The sequence below is a fragment of the Muntiacus reevesi genome, chromosome 4, assembly GCF_963930625.1.
Source record: "Muntiacus reevesi chromosome 4, mMunRee1.1, whole genome shotgun sequence".
NCBI lineage: Eukaryota > Metazoa > Chordata > Mammalia > Artiodactyla > Cervidae > Muntiacus > Muntiacus reevesi.
This window is the reverse complement of record NC_089252.1, coordinates 126,632,565-126,652,177: the sequence shown is the minus strand read 5'-3', so window position 1 is coordinate 126,652,177 and position 19,613 is coordinate 126,632,565. Positions and strand designations below refer to the sequence as shown.

The window sequence follows — 19,613 nt, the reverse complement described above, 5'->3', positions numbered from 1 at the left end:
TCTAGACATTTGGAGGAAATGGACTTGCTTTTGTGTCTTTAAACTCTATTTATTGATGAGAAATTGTAAATTCCTAATAGCAGAAATACAACAAAGTATAAGATTTTGCACTTTTAGTTTCACTCATTGAGGTCTAAATTTCTTTTTCCTTATCCTAAAATTTATAAAAATCTAAGCGATGGTTTAAAAAGTGAAATATATAGCAATACAAAATTCCTCACATGCCCTCGAGTTATTTCATTGGTACCATATTTCGGTTCTAAGAACATTCACCAATCCTATATTTGAGCATTTCTGAACAACTGATGAAGAGCTTAAAGTGATGATGCTGTGTAGAACTTTTACCTTTTTCAGAAGACATCTGTAAGTTCAACCGTCCTAAATGTCTTACTCTTTAAGATAACTAAGGACTGTATTGAACACAAGCAAGATTTTTTTCATTCATATTTATAAGCATGAGAGAGGGGCAAGGGTGTAGACTCTGTTGTATTCTCAGATGCTGGAGGCACTAGACTGTTCCCCGATGTATGGGATTAAGTATATATGTAAAGGGCCTCGTGATGAAAGTGAAAGAGGAGAGTGAAAAAGTTCACTTAAAACTCAACATTCAAAAAACTAAGATCATGGCACCTGGTCCCATCACTTCATGGTAAATGGACAAACAATGGAAACAGCGAAAGACTTTATTTTTGGGCTCTAAAATCACTGCAGATGGTGACTGCAGCCATGAAATTAAACGATGCTTGCTCCTTGGAAGAAAAGCTATGACCAACCTAGACAGCATATTAAAAAGCAGAGACATTAATTTGTTGACAAAGATCTGTCTAGTCAAAGCTATGATTCTTCCAGTAGTCATATATGGATATGAGAGCTGGACTATAAAGAAAACTGAACACCAAAGAATTGATGCTTTTGAACTGTTAGAGAATGCTCTTCAGAGTCCCTTGGACAGCAAGATCAAGCCAGTCAATCCTAAGGGAAATCAACCCTGAATATTCATTGGGAGGACTGATGCTGAAGCTGAAACTCCAATACTTTGGCTACCTGATGCAAAGAACTGAACTCACTAGAAAAGACCCTAATGTTGGGAAAGATCGAAGGCAGGAGGAGAAGGGAATGGCAGAGGATGAGATGGTTGGATGTCATCACTGACTGGAAGGATATGAATTTGAACAAGCTCTGGGAGTTGGTGATGGACAGGGAGACCTGGCATGCTGCAGTCCATGGGGTCGCAAAGAATCAGACTTGACTGAGTAACTGAACTGATGGCAAATCCAGGTTTAATTCTTTGTATCTTTCCCCCGCTCCCCACCCCCCCCCCCCGCCACCGCCCATAATTCCAAAGAAGGTAATGTAATAGTTGTGTCAGACCTCTGCAGATAGGTTTCTAACATGGGAATGAGGTGAAGAAGGGCATATCCTCAGGTCTTCTGTTGTTGTATTCCTAATATGACTGCTTTTGGCCTTCTATATAACTTGACATATGTTAAGTTAGCTGAAGTAGCCAGAATCTCCACTGTGGAAATAATAGTCTAGAAATAATCCAACAATTTAAGAAAATGCAATTCTTGTTTTTGGGTACTCATTAAATTCATCTGTCAAAAAGGAAAGGGTATCTACCTGTTCTATGATTTATCTTTAGGTGAGAAGTAATATTTTCAGTGTGTGTGTCTGTGTGTGTGTTTGTGTAAGAGAAAAGCAGAGAGAAAAACAGAAATGGTGCCGACGTAATGCTTTTGAAAATATCACTCTGTGTGTGTAGAGTCATGGTTCTTTCATTCCTCGAGTTCACACAGTGCCTTACTTATGTATCTCTTATGTTACTGAGGATTTTAATTTGGTCTTACTTGTGCAAGTCTTAATTTTCCCACATAGCTATAAATTCTTTGAAGACAACATCATTCCCTAAATTATCACTTTCCACAAATTTTCAGAAAGGAAATACATGGAAATTTGAGATCATTTTCCTGCTTTGAATTTTCTAGGTAATACCTCCCTAGAGGTATTACCTAGTGTAGATAATAGAGAGTTACATATAATGTGCTAAATTCACCTGAAGTGCCTACTCACCCCTAGGAATTAATTTACACATCAGGAGAATCTAGTAGAATAAATTACTTTTCATAGCCTCTGAAAATACAGAATGGGCCTCAATAGCACAGAAATTAATACAAAGGATGGACAAATTCATCTTAACCTTAGGAGACAAGAGAAATGTAAACGAACAAAATTGCTGTTCAGAAATGCTTGTTAGGAGGGCTGTTTTTTTGCAGGATTCTGTCTATTTGCCACAATAGCCTCCCCGGTGGACTCTGTTGGAGAACTGGGTTACTCTAATCATTCTAACGAGGCATTTTGACATGACTGTTCTCTCTCAAATGATACCTCTCCTCATGGCCCCAAATCTAATTCTGCAGTTTGCAGGCATCTCAGTTCTAAACAGAGAGTTGTCCTAACTTCTAGTATATTTTTATTCTTCAGTCTTAAGACATACGGAATCTTTAAGATTTTACACAGTTTCAGAAGAAAGCAGTTGCAGTTTTAAAAAGCATACCTCAAGTAGAAAAGCTATGTGAAGTTACCTGTAATTTTACAGCTATGGAATGGGGGAAGAATGAGTGACTGAAAGATAACATTTCAAAATGGGTGTTTTGGTAGAAAGGGAATTAAGGAAAAGTACTTATTTTAGCACCTTTTGTAGATATACATTTAATTCATTAATTAGGAACTTCAACAGGTAAGATTTCATTTGCTCAAATGTCAAATTAAGCAAGCATTTTATGTTAACCAATTGAAGTTGCTTTTCAATGCTAAATATTTTAAGCTTAGTTTACATTAGATTACTTGATGTGTCAGCATGAAACAAAGGCTTTGGATTCAATCCCGAGTTTTCTATACTATCAGACTGCCATCTGGAATAATATAAACTAATACTGCTAACTGACCACCCACTAGGATACTCTCTTTTCACGTTAAGGTCATCTAACGAAATGGATGTTCATCAGCAAACATTCCCCTCAGCTGTTTTCCTTCCTAATACCCCTTTCTGTCAGGGTCACCAACTAATCTGTTTCCATTGGCCACCTTCCCTTTTGTTGTCTTCTAGTCACTCAACATGACATTGCTTGAGTTTGGTAAATGTATCTTCAAGTATATTTTGTCTTTCACTTTTTTCTACCACAGTCATCTGCATAACTCCTATCCTCACCACTTCCACTTCCAGTATGACTTGCATCTCTGCTATATTTGCTACCATCGCTACCATCATCCCACACCATGGTCTCCAATACCACTTCTATCCCCCCACCTCCATTTCACCACTGCCATCTCCACTATGTGAGCTCATGCCTGAAATACTTCTGTCATCTCGTTCAAAACAGTCTGACCAAAGATTGCCACAATCTCTCCAAAGCCCAATGTCAATCACATACTAATGACAAGTTTATCTTTGAAAGACCCAAACCCATCTTCCTGTCTTTCCAGAAGCTCTATACTTGGCCCCAACTATCCAAATATTTTTCAGTTTCACTACCTACTTAACTTTCAGAATATATTTTGAATTTGACCCATACTTTCCATTTATAGGGTCATCATTCTAGTCCAAGAAGGGTGACCAATCATCCTGGTTTCCTCAAGATTTGACTAGTTTTAGCCTCATAAGGTCTGTATCCTGGGAAACCTTGGTCCCAGGCAAACCGTGACTATTGGTGACCTTCAGTCTAAATCATCATGATTCTGGATCTAGGCTTCTGTAATAGCCTCCTTACAGCGATGCTATTTCAACTCTTGCTTTTTCCTTGACTCTTCTTCACATAAAAAGGCAGACTGATCATTTTAAATTGGAACCTGATCATGAGATGATCCTTCTCAAAGCCCTTCCATGTATTCCCATTTCACTTAAAATAATTTGGATTTCTTATACTAAGAGGCTATATATGATCTGACCCCTCCATCTCTTACCACTGTTCTCCCAAGTTTGCCTTCTCTCCTCCAAACCTGTTAGACACACATGGACTCAGAGCCTTTGCTACGCCCTTCCTTCTGCCTGCAGTCTTCTTCCCCTAGATACCATCATGGGTTGCTCCATTAGATTATTCAGCTTTCTGCTTAACGTAACACTGCTTTAGAGAGCTTTTCTATGGCCATGCTATTGAAGAAGTCCCGCCCACTCCTCAGCACTCACACCACCTCCCCCTTGCCCTGGTTCTTTTCTATCCTGGCACTTATCACCAGAAGGTCTGTTTGGTTGAGGTTTTCCCCACCAGAACAGGAGGCCCACAAGTGACAGCAGACAGTACAGCCATATCTGCCTGTTGATGGAATAAGTGCAGATTCCCTGCAGTCAGCTATAGTCAATGTCCTCAGTATCCACAGGTTGGGTTCTCCAGGGAAGCAAACTCAGATTTGCCTGTGGGAGGTTGACTGGGATGTGTCCTTTGAATCAACACCTGTGAGAAAGTGTAGAAAGCAGCATGGTTTGGGCGAAGTTGGGCTGTGGTTCAGTCATATCAGAGGCCTCAGCTGATCCTACGGGAAGTTCTAGAGCTATGATAACTCTTCAGAGTTTATCTGAATTCTGAAGAGGGATGAGAGTTTATGCTCCTAAATCTACCAGTCTTCGGATGTGGCCTTTCCCTACATCTTGGACCAGGGGTTGCCTCAACTGTGATGGAGATGCTGAGAAGGAGGAACCCAGTTGCTATGAGCCGTTGGCCATCAACGCTCTTGGTCAGTGAAATCAGTGTCTTTGTTATGAGATGGTACAACGCCATGTGTGAGTGGAGGAGCCATGACAGCAATGACTGTCTTTATGACTCTTCTTTCCCACCAGCAGATTGTTGCTTAGTTAGGGAATTCATCTACAATGACTTTAGTCCCTTAAGACTTATCAAATTACCCCTAAGTATGTAGCCCTTAGTCCAAGTTCCATAGCTTTAATTCGGTATCTCCATAGCACACAAGGATTTCTGCTAGTAATTACTTTATAGCCATTAGCCAGTAGTATGGTGCCTAGAGATGATATTTTTCTCTATTCATGTATGCGAGTTTCCCTCACCCTAAACTCCAGAAGAACAGGGGTATTACCTAATAAGGCACATCATAGGGACTTAGAAATAACTGTGGGTTGATTGCATTGAAAGGAGAGCCTTACCCAACTTATTTTGTAAACAGCTTGGACACTAGTACTCAGTATAGCAACAGTTTCTAGTTTAACCAAAGAGTTCATTAATGAATATATTTGGAAGTCCTTTTTTGTTCCTAGTAATGTAGACATGGCTCTGTTAGTCCTTTCATAAAACTGGAAATGAAAACATTTCTGAAAGTACAGTTTTTACACGATAGATTCAAGACCCCATAGAGTTGCAGCTAACAGATGAGTGCTTTTGCTGATGTGATTAGCTCATGAAGGGGCCTTATTACTATTAGGAATCTCAGCTTTATGTGTAATTTATTTTAGTCAATTGCCTTGATCACTAGGTGGAACTGCCAGTTAGTGTTAGAAAGTTCCAACTGTGAGATTCAGAGAAATTAACCTGCTCTTTTAGACTATGGAGCTGACAATCAGAAAGCACCTTTGTTCTGAGCAGCTTGATAATTCTGATAATTTTAAAAGCACCCACTGAATAGAGTAGACATGAATTAAGGACTTAATATAGATAACTACAGTAATATCTTTCCTTTTTGAAAAGCATTATAGATACTAGAACAGAGGTCATCTCCATTGGATAAATAAAAAGCTTGATTAAAATGAATATTTATTTGATGGCTTTTATAGAAGCATCCATCATTTTAAGTGTAAGAAGAGGTGTTCACTTTAATGACCTTTGCAAATGAGGCTAAGTTCACATGCTTGTTGGCAATACTGTACTTTTGAATGAGTTTTAAAAAGGTACCTGAATTGGTTCAGTGCTGTGACATTTTAAAAGGACATATTCTATTTATATTAATCTTAAGATTTTTCTGTGTTAAATTGGTGATAAATTCTCTGAATAGAAGGTTTTTCTCTGAGGTTGAGAATCTATTTAGAGGTGACAGACAAATGGCAGTCCAACACTCTCTCAAAATGAATCTAGACTCTTTGCATGCTCTCCATTTGTAAAAATACAAAGATGTTATTCATTTATAAGAAAGGTCAATGTCAGGTTTTTAATTTTAATAACATAAGGGTGGTTTTAAATATATCCTTTGTGTGGTGGTACCTTTCAAATTCATTTAATTCCCATAACTCCTCTTCTACCCCTGAGATATCTGCCAAATCGGTATTTACATCTAATGGTCCAGATGGTGACAGTGTGAAATGTTGCTGTGGATGTACCCAGGCTAAAAAGACTGAATCTGACCCGTTGTGCAAATGGACAGTGAATTGTTTAGGTGAATGAGACTATGTTATTCTTTTAATATTTATTGTATGAGGATACTATTTAATTTGGATTAACTTTATATTCAGTCTCATTCATTCATTTCTTACTAAGCAATGATTGAGTTCCACCAAGACTTGTCCAGAGTTTAGTCTACGCTCCATAGATACCTAGAGGGATAGGATGACTTTAAAGAAGTTCAGGATGTAGTGGAGAGACAAATTTTAACAGAAAAGCAATGTCATGTGTTAGCGGAACTGAACAGGGAGCATAAATGCTCTGGCAGAAAGAGGAGAAGGTTGAAGTTTTCCAAGGTCAAGTGATAGGACTAAGGAAGGAAGACTTTATTTGAAGATTAATATCCGCCAACAAGTAAGATCAATTTTTCCAGCCAGGAAGGTTTTCCTTCTCAGGGCGGGCTGGGTGAAAGAGAGGATAAAAGGTCTTCAGACCTGAGTTCTGCCACCAGCCACCTCGGGGAGGCGGGGTGGGGGTGGGGGTGCAGTGATCCAAGCAAGTTCTTCCAGCACCTTTAAACTAGATGACTCTTATCTTGTTTTCTTTCTGTGAGGATTACATGAATGAGAATCACCTGTGAGCCAAGGGGAGTTCACAATCGTGGAGCAGAAGACCAGAGAGAAGGTGACAGAAAGAGCAAGGTGGAAGCTAGGCTAGTTACACAGAAGCTGGCAAGGGGAGAAAAGCCATTTAAAAGCAAGGTTAGGAAGGGACAGTTAGGGATTTTGGGATGGACATGTACACACTGATATATTTACAATGGATAACTAACAAGGACCTATGGTATAGCATAGGCAACTCTGCTCAATGTTACATGGCAGGCTGGAGAGGAGTGGGGTTTGGGGGAGAATGGATACAGGTACATGTATGGCTGAGTCCCTTCTCTGTTCTGAAACATCACAACATCGTTAATCAGCTATGCCCCAATACAAAACAAAACCCTTAGGAAACACACAGTCAAAAGCAAGCTTAGGGTGGTCAGAGGTCCACACAGTTTTCTACTTCTGGCTTCAGCTTGTCAAGGGGTCTGTCCGTAACGAATAGGAGCCTTAAGAAAAGAGAAAAGACAAGAAAAAAAAGCTGATAAATTGCACTTTATCAATAAATTGAGACAAAGCAGTGGGGAAAAAATAGAGAAAGGAATAGAAGAGAGAAAAGAAACTTGGAAAACAGTAAAGGGGAAAAAAGGCCAGTTTGTTTATTTTATCTTCCACTAGCAAGAGGGCAGAAGGAGAGGAAAGATAAGGAAAATCAAATAACTTGGGACTGGCGAGGAAAGAGGTGGGCGGATTTTGAGATGTGTGTGTGGATTGTGTGTGTGTGTGGATTCACCTTATAAGGGATAGCTGTTGCCTAGCGAAGGCCTCGGTGTTGGGACCCTAATTATTTGTTCAACTAGGAAGAACCCAGGGGAGGCATTTGCCATAATTCAAATCCACAGAAATAAAGAGTTTGATGTGAACCTCAAATGACAGAGAAAATGGATATATTTTGTAGACTGTATCAGACGGAAAAGCACAAGGCACTGCAGTGATATCCCCCAAGCAAATGAAAACCAAAGACTGTTAGTTCTCAACTTCAGGGTTGAGACAGAATATAGGTCATATGGCAATTTCATTGAAAAAAAATACTATGAAATGTTGAAGCTGCATTAACAGCAGCAGAGAGATTTAGCATTAGGATAGGGAAGCAGAACAGGCGGAAAGAGAAAGCTGTTGAGAGGAATTATGAGCACTCCACTTCGCAGCCACTTTTAACCCAGAATAGAAATGCATCCTGGCTACTGCTGGAACAGTCAGAAGTGTCCTTGATAATGTGTGTCAACAAATCACAAGGCAACATGAGGAGTTAAGCACGAAAGAAAAGTGAAGTGTTTGGGGTAGGTGGTCCCTCAAGAAGGTGGCAGTTGGGTACTTCGGGGGGAGATGAGAACATTATTATTGATTAAATGAGGAAATTAGCATCAGTGCTACATATTATTTATGGTTCTTTGAAAATGAATTTGAACATGCACCAGAAATTTAGATAAGCTAGTCAGAAAGGGGAAGAATTAAGGTAAAAATTCCAGGAGAAGATGGCAGAGTGCCAAAATCTAGAGGCAGAATGAAATCTTACACTAGAGTACAAGTACTTTACAATAAAGAGGGAAGTGACTATTCCTGAAGGGACTGGCTTGAGGCTTCTTGATACCCACCAATAGGGGAAGAATGTCATGGAGTTGGGGGAATGGATTGTCGGAAAGGGATGGACTGTAGGTTAGATGTGTGAGTGTGAATGTATAGCAGGGGGAAAAAAGACTAACGTTTGTGACTGTTCCTGGCTCTTATGATCCACATGAGCAAGAAGAATTAAGACAGCAAAAAAGAGAGGAGTTAGGTTAAACAAAACATCCCTTTTGAGAGATTCTTGGAAAGGGTGGTCCCACTTGAACAGATTTTTGACCATACAAAGGGCAGCCTATGAAGATGACACTAGAGAATGAAGGCCATGGATATACAGAGGAAAGTGATAAAAATATTATATAAAGATTTATTGCAGGAGATAGCACACTTACACAAAAGAAATGTTACTACATGAAAGCAAAGTCATTTTGGTTACAGAAAATAGAACCAGAGTGATTGCATATTCTTAATTGCACCATGTTCTAGTGTGCTTTCAAATCTTTGCACATCCTGCTTCCTTTGCCTGATATAACCTCCTTCCCTTTGTTTTACTACTGGACTCCTCAGTTCTCAGCTGTCATCTCTTCTGAGTCATTCCCTGGCCATTCTCAAGAGAAACTGGCTCTTCTTCCCTATTTGCATTTCAATAGCACCTTTTCCAAATTCTCAGTCTAGCACTTGTAATATTGATATTCCTAAAGATGTCTATTCCCTGTTTGCCTCTTTCATTAAGCAAGGCTTGTATTTTCATCAGTTTGGACTAACAAAGGGTCTGCCATATGGCAAAAGGATGATATAAAGTTAGAGGTCAAGAGCAATAATTGTGTTTTACTGTGGGAAAGGGACAGGATAGAGAAAATGGTATTTTTTTAGTTTTTGTAGTATTGTAAGAAAAATTTGGAATTAGTTGGCCAGCACACTGGTGGGGAAAAAATGGAGAGCTATGCTAAGTGTATGAGTGACATTAAAAAAAAAAAAAAAGAACTGTCTAGCACATAGCTGATAAAAAGTTTCTTTGGTTTAAGATATCATTTGAGTTTCTTATTAAAGGCAAAGGGAATATGGAATTAGAATCTTGGGAATCAAGCTTTCTGGGAGAGTATGCATGCCAAGGGCAATGTCTAAATATCATTAGTGAATAACTGGACAGGAAGAAACATAACAGAGTCAAAGCGAAAACAGTACTGTTTGGGAATAGGTTTTAAAAATGAAGAAACAGACAAAGAATTAATCTCAAAAATATACAAGCAACTCCTAAAGCTCAATTCCAGAAAAATAAATGACCCAATCAAAAAATGGGCCAAAGATCTAAACAGACATTTCTCCAAAGAAGACATACAGATGGCTAACAAACACATGAAAAGTTGCTCAACATCACTCATTATCAGAGAAATGCAAATCAAAACCACAATGAGGTACCATTACACGCCAGTCAGGATGGCTGCTATCCAAAAATCTACAAGCAATAAACGCTGGAGAGGGTGTGGAGAAAAGGGAACCCTCTTACACTGTTGGTGGGAATGCAAACTAGTACAGCCACTATGGAGAACAGTGTGGAGAGTCCTTAAAAAACTGGAAATAGAACTGCCATATGACCCAGCAATCCCACTTCTGGGCATATACACCGAGGAAACCAGATCTGAAAGAGACACATGCACCCCAGTGTTCATCGCAGCACTGTTTATAATAGCCAGGACATGGAAGCAACCTAGATGCCCATCAGCAGACGAATGGATAAGGAAGCTGTGGTACATATACACCATGGAATATTAGTCAGTCATTAAAAAGAATTCATTTGAATCTGTTCTAATGAGATGGATGAAACTGGAGCCCATTATACAGAGTGAAGTAAGCCAGAAAGATAAAGACCAATACAGTATACTAACACATATATATGGAATTTAAAAAGGTGGTAGCAATAACCCTATATGCAAAACAGAAAAAGAGACACAGATATACAGAACAGACTTTTAGACTCTGGGAGAAGGTGAGGGTGGGATGTTCAGAGAGAACAGCATTGAAACAAGTATATTATCAAGGGTGAAACAGATCACCAGCCCAGGTTGGATGCATGAGACAAGTGCTTGGGGCTGGTGCACTGGGAAGACCCGGAGGGATGGGATGGGGAGGGAGGTGGGAGGGGGGATCGGGATGGGGAACACATGTAAATCCATGGCTTATTCTTGTCAATATATGACAAAAACCACTACAATATTGTAAAGTAATTAGCCTCCAACGAATAAAAATAAATGGAAAAAAAAATGATATGTGAGGAATCTGGCTAGTTTGGTTGGTGAGAAACTCTAACTAGATTCATAGATAATAGTGCAACTATGTTTTCTAGTAAGAACTGGTAAGAATAAAATGAAAGAAAAGAGCTTTGAAATATTAAACCTATACTTGAAGTATATTAATATCTTTTCTTGCTAGTTTAATATAAGTAGAATAACCATTTGAAAGTGTCTACTACTTCTTTAATATTAAACATTGAGCAGCTGGTTCTTATAAAGATGCAAAAGGATCCTCATTACTTGATGACATAATAGCTAAGGTGGAATATTTGAATTTCTGAATATGTATAAATCCCAGTTATGACTATGGCCATTTCCAGGGACATTATCACCCTCCATAGATGGACGGCCAGGAGAACTGTCAGGATCCCTTGAAATGAAGGAAAAAGTTTAGTCCATCTTCTGTGCCACAAGCATCTTGCGTCTACTTGGCAGTTTCAGTGTCACTATGGAAATAGTAATATGATCAGATTGTGGGTAATGGAAACAAACTCTTTCTCATGCACAGCCCAGTTAATTCAGTTTTCAAATAAAGATGAGACTATATGGAGTAGCAAATTATAGGCATATGGATTAGATATTTGAATTTAGATTTTCATCTTGGCTATGTAATTGACTTGAAGCAATGTTAAATTTGCTTAGCTTGAGTTATCCCCTTCACACAACAGATCACCAATCTCAAAGGTGATAAGTTTCTTGGTGAAACTGTCCCATCTGCATATTACTTCTTTTTTAGAGTTTTTGACTCTTCTCTCTCCAATGGTGATCTGTTCTCATTCGTTTCTCCTTAAAGGTTATGCAGCTAATTAGTGTATTTTTCATGTAGGCCTTCAATGCATTGCATGTTGTGCTAGACTTACAAAGGAAGTCAAGATTATCTCTAAGCATATTTGGAATTCAATTTGCCAAGATTTCACAAATTGTTCATTTTGCAGAAGCAATTTTGTTTCCATCTGGTTTGCCTAGGGGAAAGTTCACTGGTGTTCATTGTTAAGAAAATCAGAGCATCATTTAGGGAATTCAACGGTCCTTTGCATGGAAATGTGGATATCACTACATTACACAGTACAAAAATACAGTTTATCTGCAAATGAGTATGATATGAATTTGAATGGAAGCTATCCTCTTCAGACAAAGAAGCGCATAGGTATATCTTATTTGCTTCATTTTGCATGGATTCAGAATGATAGATGCAGTGACCCTGCTGTGATGTCAGGGTTTTTTATGTAAAGGACATCATAGATTTTTATGAGAAATGACGACTAAAAGAATTTTAGAACACGTGTTATGCAATTGTAACTCAGGGTATTTTAAACTACAGTACTTTCCCTCTTTTATTTATAATAGTATTATGGTTTTCAACTTTTGCACATCATATTTTTAATGAAGGAAACTTAGTTTCTAGAAAATGTGAACGAAAAATGGACTGATAAATTTTGGTCAATTTCACCAGATGATTTTTTTTTAAAATCATTTTATTAGGATGAGTTTTTATATATGATTTTCATATATGGTTTTACTATGTGATATCCTGCTACTAGAGGTTAATACAAAAACATTTTAAGAGGATTTTTTCATATTTGAAAATCTCATAAAAGTAAGTTTGCCAACACTGTACCCTAAAGTAGCTTGCAGATTTCCATGGAAATCTATTTCAGAAAAGTAGTAACTGTGATTGTTCAATAAATTCTGCAGAGGGACAGATGCAGAGCTGGAGGTAACCCTTATTTCCATGGCTTTGAAATGCATATTCTTGACAAATAAATGAAAAAAATTACATAAGAAAAATCACCATACAAACTTCAGATTATCTCCCCAAATCTTTCAACTAGGAGAAAGAATATGTGAACTCTAAGGGAAATTGTTTTGAATTTGAAGCTAGAAAAATATGTATAAAATTGTGCTACCTGCAAAAATCCTATAGGCACTCAGGGTCCTTGAATATTTGAAAAGATCTGGTTGAATATGTGAATATATATATAGAATATATATAGATAGAATATATATAGAATCTATATATGAATATAGATCATATGACTACTTTTTTGAGATAAGATAGAAGAGGCTTACAGGTTTAAGCTAATGGGAAAAAAGACAAAAATGTAAAGAAAATATGTAATAGTATATAAAAGATTACTTTGAAATTTATCCAGAGTGAATTAAAGGCAGCAAAATGAGTCAGTGATGTCCCTTGTTGGTTACAATGGTACAGGGTAAGGTGGGAAATCTTTCTGAAAGAAGTTGTGTCTAGCATAAATTAAGAATAACCAAATCTTGACATATCATGTCACGTACTGGTTGTGTGATCCGGGAACACTTTTAACCTCTGGGTGACTTTGCATCCTCATCAGTAGAATTGTTGTTGTTCAGTCACTGAGTTGTGTCCAACTCTTTGTGACCCCATGAACTGCAGCACGCCAGGCTTCCCTGTCCTTCACTATCTCCCAGAGTTTGCTCAAACTCGTGTCCATTGAGTCAGTGATGCCACCCAACCATCTCATCCTGATACTAAACTAAACCGAAGGACTGTTGTGAGGATGAAAGATATATATATGCAATGTGTATACAACAGAAGCTGGGCCGCAGGAAGTGCTCAATTATTGTTAGTCGTCGATCGATATCAGACTGCCATTCATCGGTCAGCTTCTCTAAGTTGAAGCTGGATACTTCATATAATTTATTCCATATCTTCATAGCCCTGAAATACAGGTTACCATTATCTCCATTTTATAATTGGACAGGCTGGGGCTCAGCCCTGTGGAGTAACTTTGTTAAGGTAAGATGCTCCTTCAAACCCAGAACACAGGTTTGTTAAGCACTGAAGCCCCTGCTCTTTCTTCTCTGTGGCAAATATTGTGAAATTTTAATATTATTTTTATATGGGGTCATTATGCAATCATATCTAAGATGAATCCAGTAAGATACTGTTAGCACGATGTGCTGAACTCGGAAAAAAACTTCACGTGGCAGCATGTCCCTGGTGGAAGTGTTCACAGCCAGACTCTTCAGCTCTAATATTATGCATCATCTGTTAAGCAATTTGTAATTGCTTTCATGTCTTCCTGAGTGTGCAGGAATCAGCGGGGTACAATTCCTGAATGACTGTCTCAAGGTCTTCCATGGATATCTGCAGACTGTTGAAATGAAAGGGTTTCTCAGAGGAGCAGAAACATGTTGAAACAAACTCCCTGCTTCTCCTTTCTGATCCTGAGGTTGTCTGAGTTAAATATATCAACTGAAAGGAGATGGGTAATATCACCTTGAATCAGAAGGGATAATAATCAAATGTATTCTTCTCTTCTCATAGGGATTCACTGAGGTCAAATAAAGAAAAAAATAGGTAAAAGGATAAGCATTCTGCAAAAGGGAAGATAAATAAATACAAGAAAGGGATTATTTTAAGCAAGGAATTAGAAAAATACAAAAATAAGCCACCATCTCTAAACACATGACAAGTGCTGTGTTCTCTGGACTCACGTGGCCAGAGGTCAACAGATATGGTACAAGGGCGGCTCTGTGGCTGAAGCAGGTAGTCGAGGAATAGAGCTGGTATGGTGCAGGGATGGTACCCGCTATGGTGGAGGGATGTCTCTGTTAGGCAACAGGAAGTCAAGGTGTAGAGCTGGGGTCTCAGGTCAGGTAGACCTAGATTAGAAACCCTGGTTTGTCACCGCCTCGCTGGGTGACTTTGGGCAGGTTGTTACATCTCCCTAAGCTGCAGTTTCCTACTGGATAAAAGGAGATAGTGATAGTACTGTTCTCAACTGGTAGTTCTGAGGATCAAATGAGATGAGATTTATCAAAGGGCTTAGACTGATGCCTAAAACATGGTTTAAGTGCACATTGCATGCTCGTTATTTTATTCTTAGTAACATTTCTATCCATAACAAATTACAAACCAGATTTTACAAAATACTACTGTATCTGTCTTTGTGTGTTCCTTACTCAGCTGGTGTCAGGTGCAGTGCCTGGCACAAAGCACTCGTATTTTTGTTGTATTAATGACCAGAAGGACAATTTCACGTGAATGTTTATATAGATTTATTATTATCATTTGGCCACACCACTTGCCATGTGCAGTCTTGGTTCCCCAACCAGGGATCAAATCTGTGCCCCTGGCAGTGGACGGCTAGGTCTTAACCACTGGCTAAGTCTATGCAGGACTTCCTACTCTTGTCAGTCCTTCTACGAGCTTGTTCTTAGACTCCCAGAAGGGCCATCAACATGGACAGCTAGCCGTGAGGGCTGGTAAGATGTCTGCGGAAATGCCTTTCTGGCTGCTCTTGGGCCCCGCCTACAGTCCTCCTTCTGCAGGGAGGCTCGGGGTCTTCTCACACCGTGGGTCTCTCAGAGTTAAAATCCACTGAATCCTCAGTCAGTTCAGTTCAGTTGCTCAGTCGTGTCCGACTCTTTCAGACCCCATGAATTGCAGCACGCCAGGCCTCCCTGTCCATCACCAACTCCCTGAGTCTACTCAAACCCATGTCTGTCGAATCCACTGAATCCTACCCTGTGATAAAACATGGTTTGGATTTTGTTCCTCACTTCACCCGTCAGTGGCCTTGAGCTTGGATCAGCCCAGGAAGGAGTGGGGTTTGAAGTGGTTTATTACACTTGGCTAACTGGGAGGACTGGAAATGGAAATAAGGACGTTCCTGAGGAAGCCAGGAAATGTGCTAGCTTAATGGCAAAGATGAAGGCCACGTTCTTCACTTTCTTTTCCTCAGGACATTGTTTTTTTACATCAGAGATTTCTTTTCTGAAGAAAGGACCTGACTTTTGGCTTTATTTATAAGCAATTTAGAAAAGTACTAGATTCTTAAGGAGATGATGGAATCAGGAAAATTGGAGCAACGCAGGCTGGTAGGTGTGGTACTATTTCGGAGAACATAAAATACAATATATAAAGCATTTAAATTAAGCAAGTTTGTGGTGGGGGAAAAGGAGGGTGTTAAAATGATCTTAAATGGAAATGAATTCTGTTTTAATCAACATGTCCAAAAACAGAACTTAATTTAGTCCTTAAAATTAGTTCATTATTCTTTTTTAAAAAATTTATTTTAATCATAGGTAGTTTTTCCATATATTGACATGATTCAGTCATGGGTGTACATGTGTACCCCCATCCTGAACCCCCTTCCGCAGCCCATCCCTCTGGGTTGTCCCAGAGCATCTGCTTTGAGTGCCCTGCTTCATGAATTGACCTTGCACTGGTCATCTATTTTACATATGGTAATATACATTATCAGTGCTATCCTCTCAAATCATCCCACCCTCACCTTCTCCCACAGAGTCCAAAATTATGTTCTTTACATCTGTGTCTCTCTTGCTGCCTTGCATACAGGGTTATCGTTGCTATCTTTCTAAATTCCATATATATGCATTAGTATACTGTATTGGTGTTTTTTTCTTTCTGACTTACTTCACTCTGTATAATAGGCTCCAGTTTCATACACCTCATTAGAACTGACTCAAATGTATTCATTTTTTTAAATAGCTGAGTAATATTCCACGGTGTATATGTACCACAGCTTCCTTATCCATTCGTCTGCTGATGGGCATCTAGGTTGCTTCCATGTCCTGGCTATTATAAACAGTGCTGCGATGAACTTTGGGGTGCATGTGTCTCTTCAATTCTGGTTTCCTCAGTGTGTATGCCCAGAAGTGGGATTGCTGGGTCATGTGGCAGTTCTATTTCCAGTTTTTAAAGAAATCTCCACACTGTTCTCCATAGCGGCTGTACTAGTTTGCATTCCCACCAACAGTGTAAGAGGGTTCCCTTTTCTCCACACCGTCTTCAGCGTTTATTGTTTGTAGACTTTTTGATGGCAGCCATTCTGACTGGTGTGAGATGATATCTCATTGTGGCTTTGATTTGCATTTCTCTGATAATGAGTGATGTTGAGCATCTTTTCATGTGTTTATTAGAAATCTGTATGTCTTCTTTGGTAGTTGATCTTTCTATAATTTCATTTATTGCCCAGTTTGCTCAGTTAATCAAGCTAGAACTGGAATCACTTTCAATGGCCTTCACACCCTCACCCATCTTTCTAATTGAAAACAAAGTACTATAAATTATTTCTTCAAAACTTTTCCAAATTTAAGTTCTTATTTTCACTGCCATGTAGTTTTGTGGACTCTGCCTCCTAAATGGAAGCAAGAGCCTTCAATTAACAGTCGTACTGCCAAATGATTAGCTTCCTAAACAATAGAGCTAATATGACCACTGGCAACTTTAATACCCTCCTGGCTCCCAGCTATCAGAATAAAATGATAGCTTCCACATTCAAGGCACTAAAATATTACCCTTATTTACCTTTCTGACTTAGCGCCTGCCTTCATCATTTTCCTCATACATGTACTAGATCATAGCCAGATGTTGTTTCTCTTTGAAATGTCTCAAATGCTCGCCCTTCTTCCCCGATTGCAAATCCTTATTCTTGACCTATTGAATTCCTAATCATCCTTTATAACCCACCTCAAATTCACATTCTGATTACCCCGCTGAACTCCCCACCTCCAGACAGCATTATACTTTCCTCTTTGCCTATGAACTACTTGAGTAGTGATATCTAATTCATCTTTATCACCAGGGTCCAGCCTAGGATGATCTCTAATAGAAACGTTGGTTGAACTGAAGAATCAGATTAATGAAAGATTTTCTTCCAAGGAGCTATTTCCTTTGCTGATGTGTTTTCACTTGAGATTGTTAAATGTAGAAGATACAGAACACAGTTGCTTATATAGAAGGCCTATAATACACACAGTGGATTGATGGTTGGAAAACAGGTCTTTTTGGTTTTGTGACACAAGGAGCATAGGCTTAGACTGGCCTGAGTTGAAATTCAGGCTGTAACTTAATATTCATGTGACTTCGTGGGAGAGGGGGTCCCTTTACTTTTCCTTTAGGAAAGAAAGATAATATTTCCAACACTGTGTAGGACAGCTGTGGCTATTAAAAAATATATATAGCCTGGAATACAGCTATAATTTTATTGAAATAAAGAGACTTTTATGTAATACAAATTTAAAAATTGGGTGGTATATCAATAGTATTCCTGAACAGACAGGAAACAGAAATGTGTTAAGAGATACATAGAAGATAAATAGAGGCTTATTATTGTAGGTTGCTAATATCTAGTTGCTAGACTGAATTGTTAAATTTATAGTAAGAGGAGGCACACAGCTTTCTTAGACTATTGTATTTGTTGTTTAGTCACTAAGTCATGTCCAACTTTTTGCTATCCCATGGACTGTAGCTCACCACACTGCTCTGTCCATGAGATTTCCCAGGCAAGAATACTGGAGTGGGTTGCCATTTCTTTCTCCAGAAACTATTATATAATTCCTCCTTAAACTATTAATTTTATATTTAAACTACCATATATTATGCAATATAGTATATTAAACTATTATATAATTACATAATTTAATAAAATAATAATTATATATATTATATATATAATTACATAATATAAACTAGTAACTGGTTCTTATCTACAGTAACTATGTAACAGGGAAATCTTCATTTTTTTCATAATTTAATTTCTGGTTGCATCTGTTAACACACTAGAGCTCAAATAGATAAAGGCAAGATATTCCACCAGCCCCATTGGTCATCCTAAGATCTTTTCCTCCAAGACTCAGCATGTGTTTTTTAAACTGTCTGTAGACAGCATATTTGTTTATGCCAGTGGCAGGGCATGTGTGTGGGAATCTGAAGTCTCTGGAATGAACACAACCGTTAGGACTTTAAAATACCACTTGACGGTCATCCATTTAAAAGCTATTACCAATCAGCTGCCTCTTGTAGGCTAAGGGGGAAAAAAAATCTGTGGGCTGAAGACACTTGAAATCAGAGATTAGCAGGAAGATGCCCTCTCATTACCAAACAGGCAGCCAGAATGTCAAACATCTCTAGTTTCTGTAAAGACGCAACCTCTTTTCCGGATATTCTGTAAAGGGCAAGATGAACTGAAACAGCTCTTCCCTCCCTGCACCATGCTTGCGGTAGTAATATCCTGTCTCTCTGCCTGCGCCCGCCCACCGCCCACCCCCAGGCCTGCAGAGGCAGCCCTGCTCTAGGGAACGCATCTCATTCTGCCCTGCCACCTCGCTCTTTCTCAACTTCTGCCTGACCATATTTGGAAATGTCATTCACATTTATCTGCAGGCCAGTGCGCAAACCAAAATTAATTTAACTCACAATGGCACGTTAATATTATTACTTTTGACACCGTGGAAAACTTATTAACTCTAGCTTGTCACAGGCCTCTCAGACTGAATAGTTCAACTGCAGGGTGGAGAGGAAAAGTAATCTGAGCTAAAGCTTTTCTGGATTGCCAGCCATTGTAAGCAGTCAGAATAGTTGAGTCTTGCAATAGTCAGGCTAGAATTAACTGTCTATGAATGGCAAGAAAACCTTGGTCCCATTTTGTTGGACTGCCCTATAAAAATACTTTATGGCACAGTGATTTAGGCTTTCTGTATCTTTCCCCTCTATCAATAAATACAGTCTTTGTATTTGAAAGAGGCAGTAGGGAATTTAAGTAACGGTTATTGTATAAGTTATAATAGTTCAAGAGTCTAGAAGGGTGAAAATGAGAAAGGAAGCTAGTGTTCATTGCATGATTACTAGCTCTGGGTGTTCTGACATATAGCATCTTGTTACAATAGTCTGTGATGAGTGTTTTTTTTACTGAGCTATAATTGACCCAGTGCTACGTTTTATATTCTCTATCTTACACAGAAGGAAATGAAAGCACAGAGATTTCTCCAGTTGG

The 19,613-nt window shown here is 38.8% G+C and overlaps 1 protein-coding gene across 2 annotated transcripts in view; it reads right to left on the bottom strand.

The window, feature by feature from the left end:
* The window catches only part of SYT1 (synaptotagmin 1), a 580,172-nt gene that overhangs the window by 100,763 nt on the left and 459,796 nt on the right, over window positions 1-19,613 (bottom strand). The window lies entirely within an intron of this gene.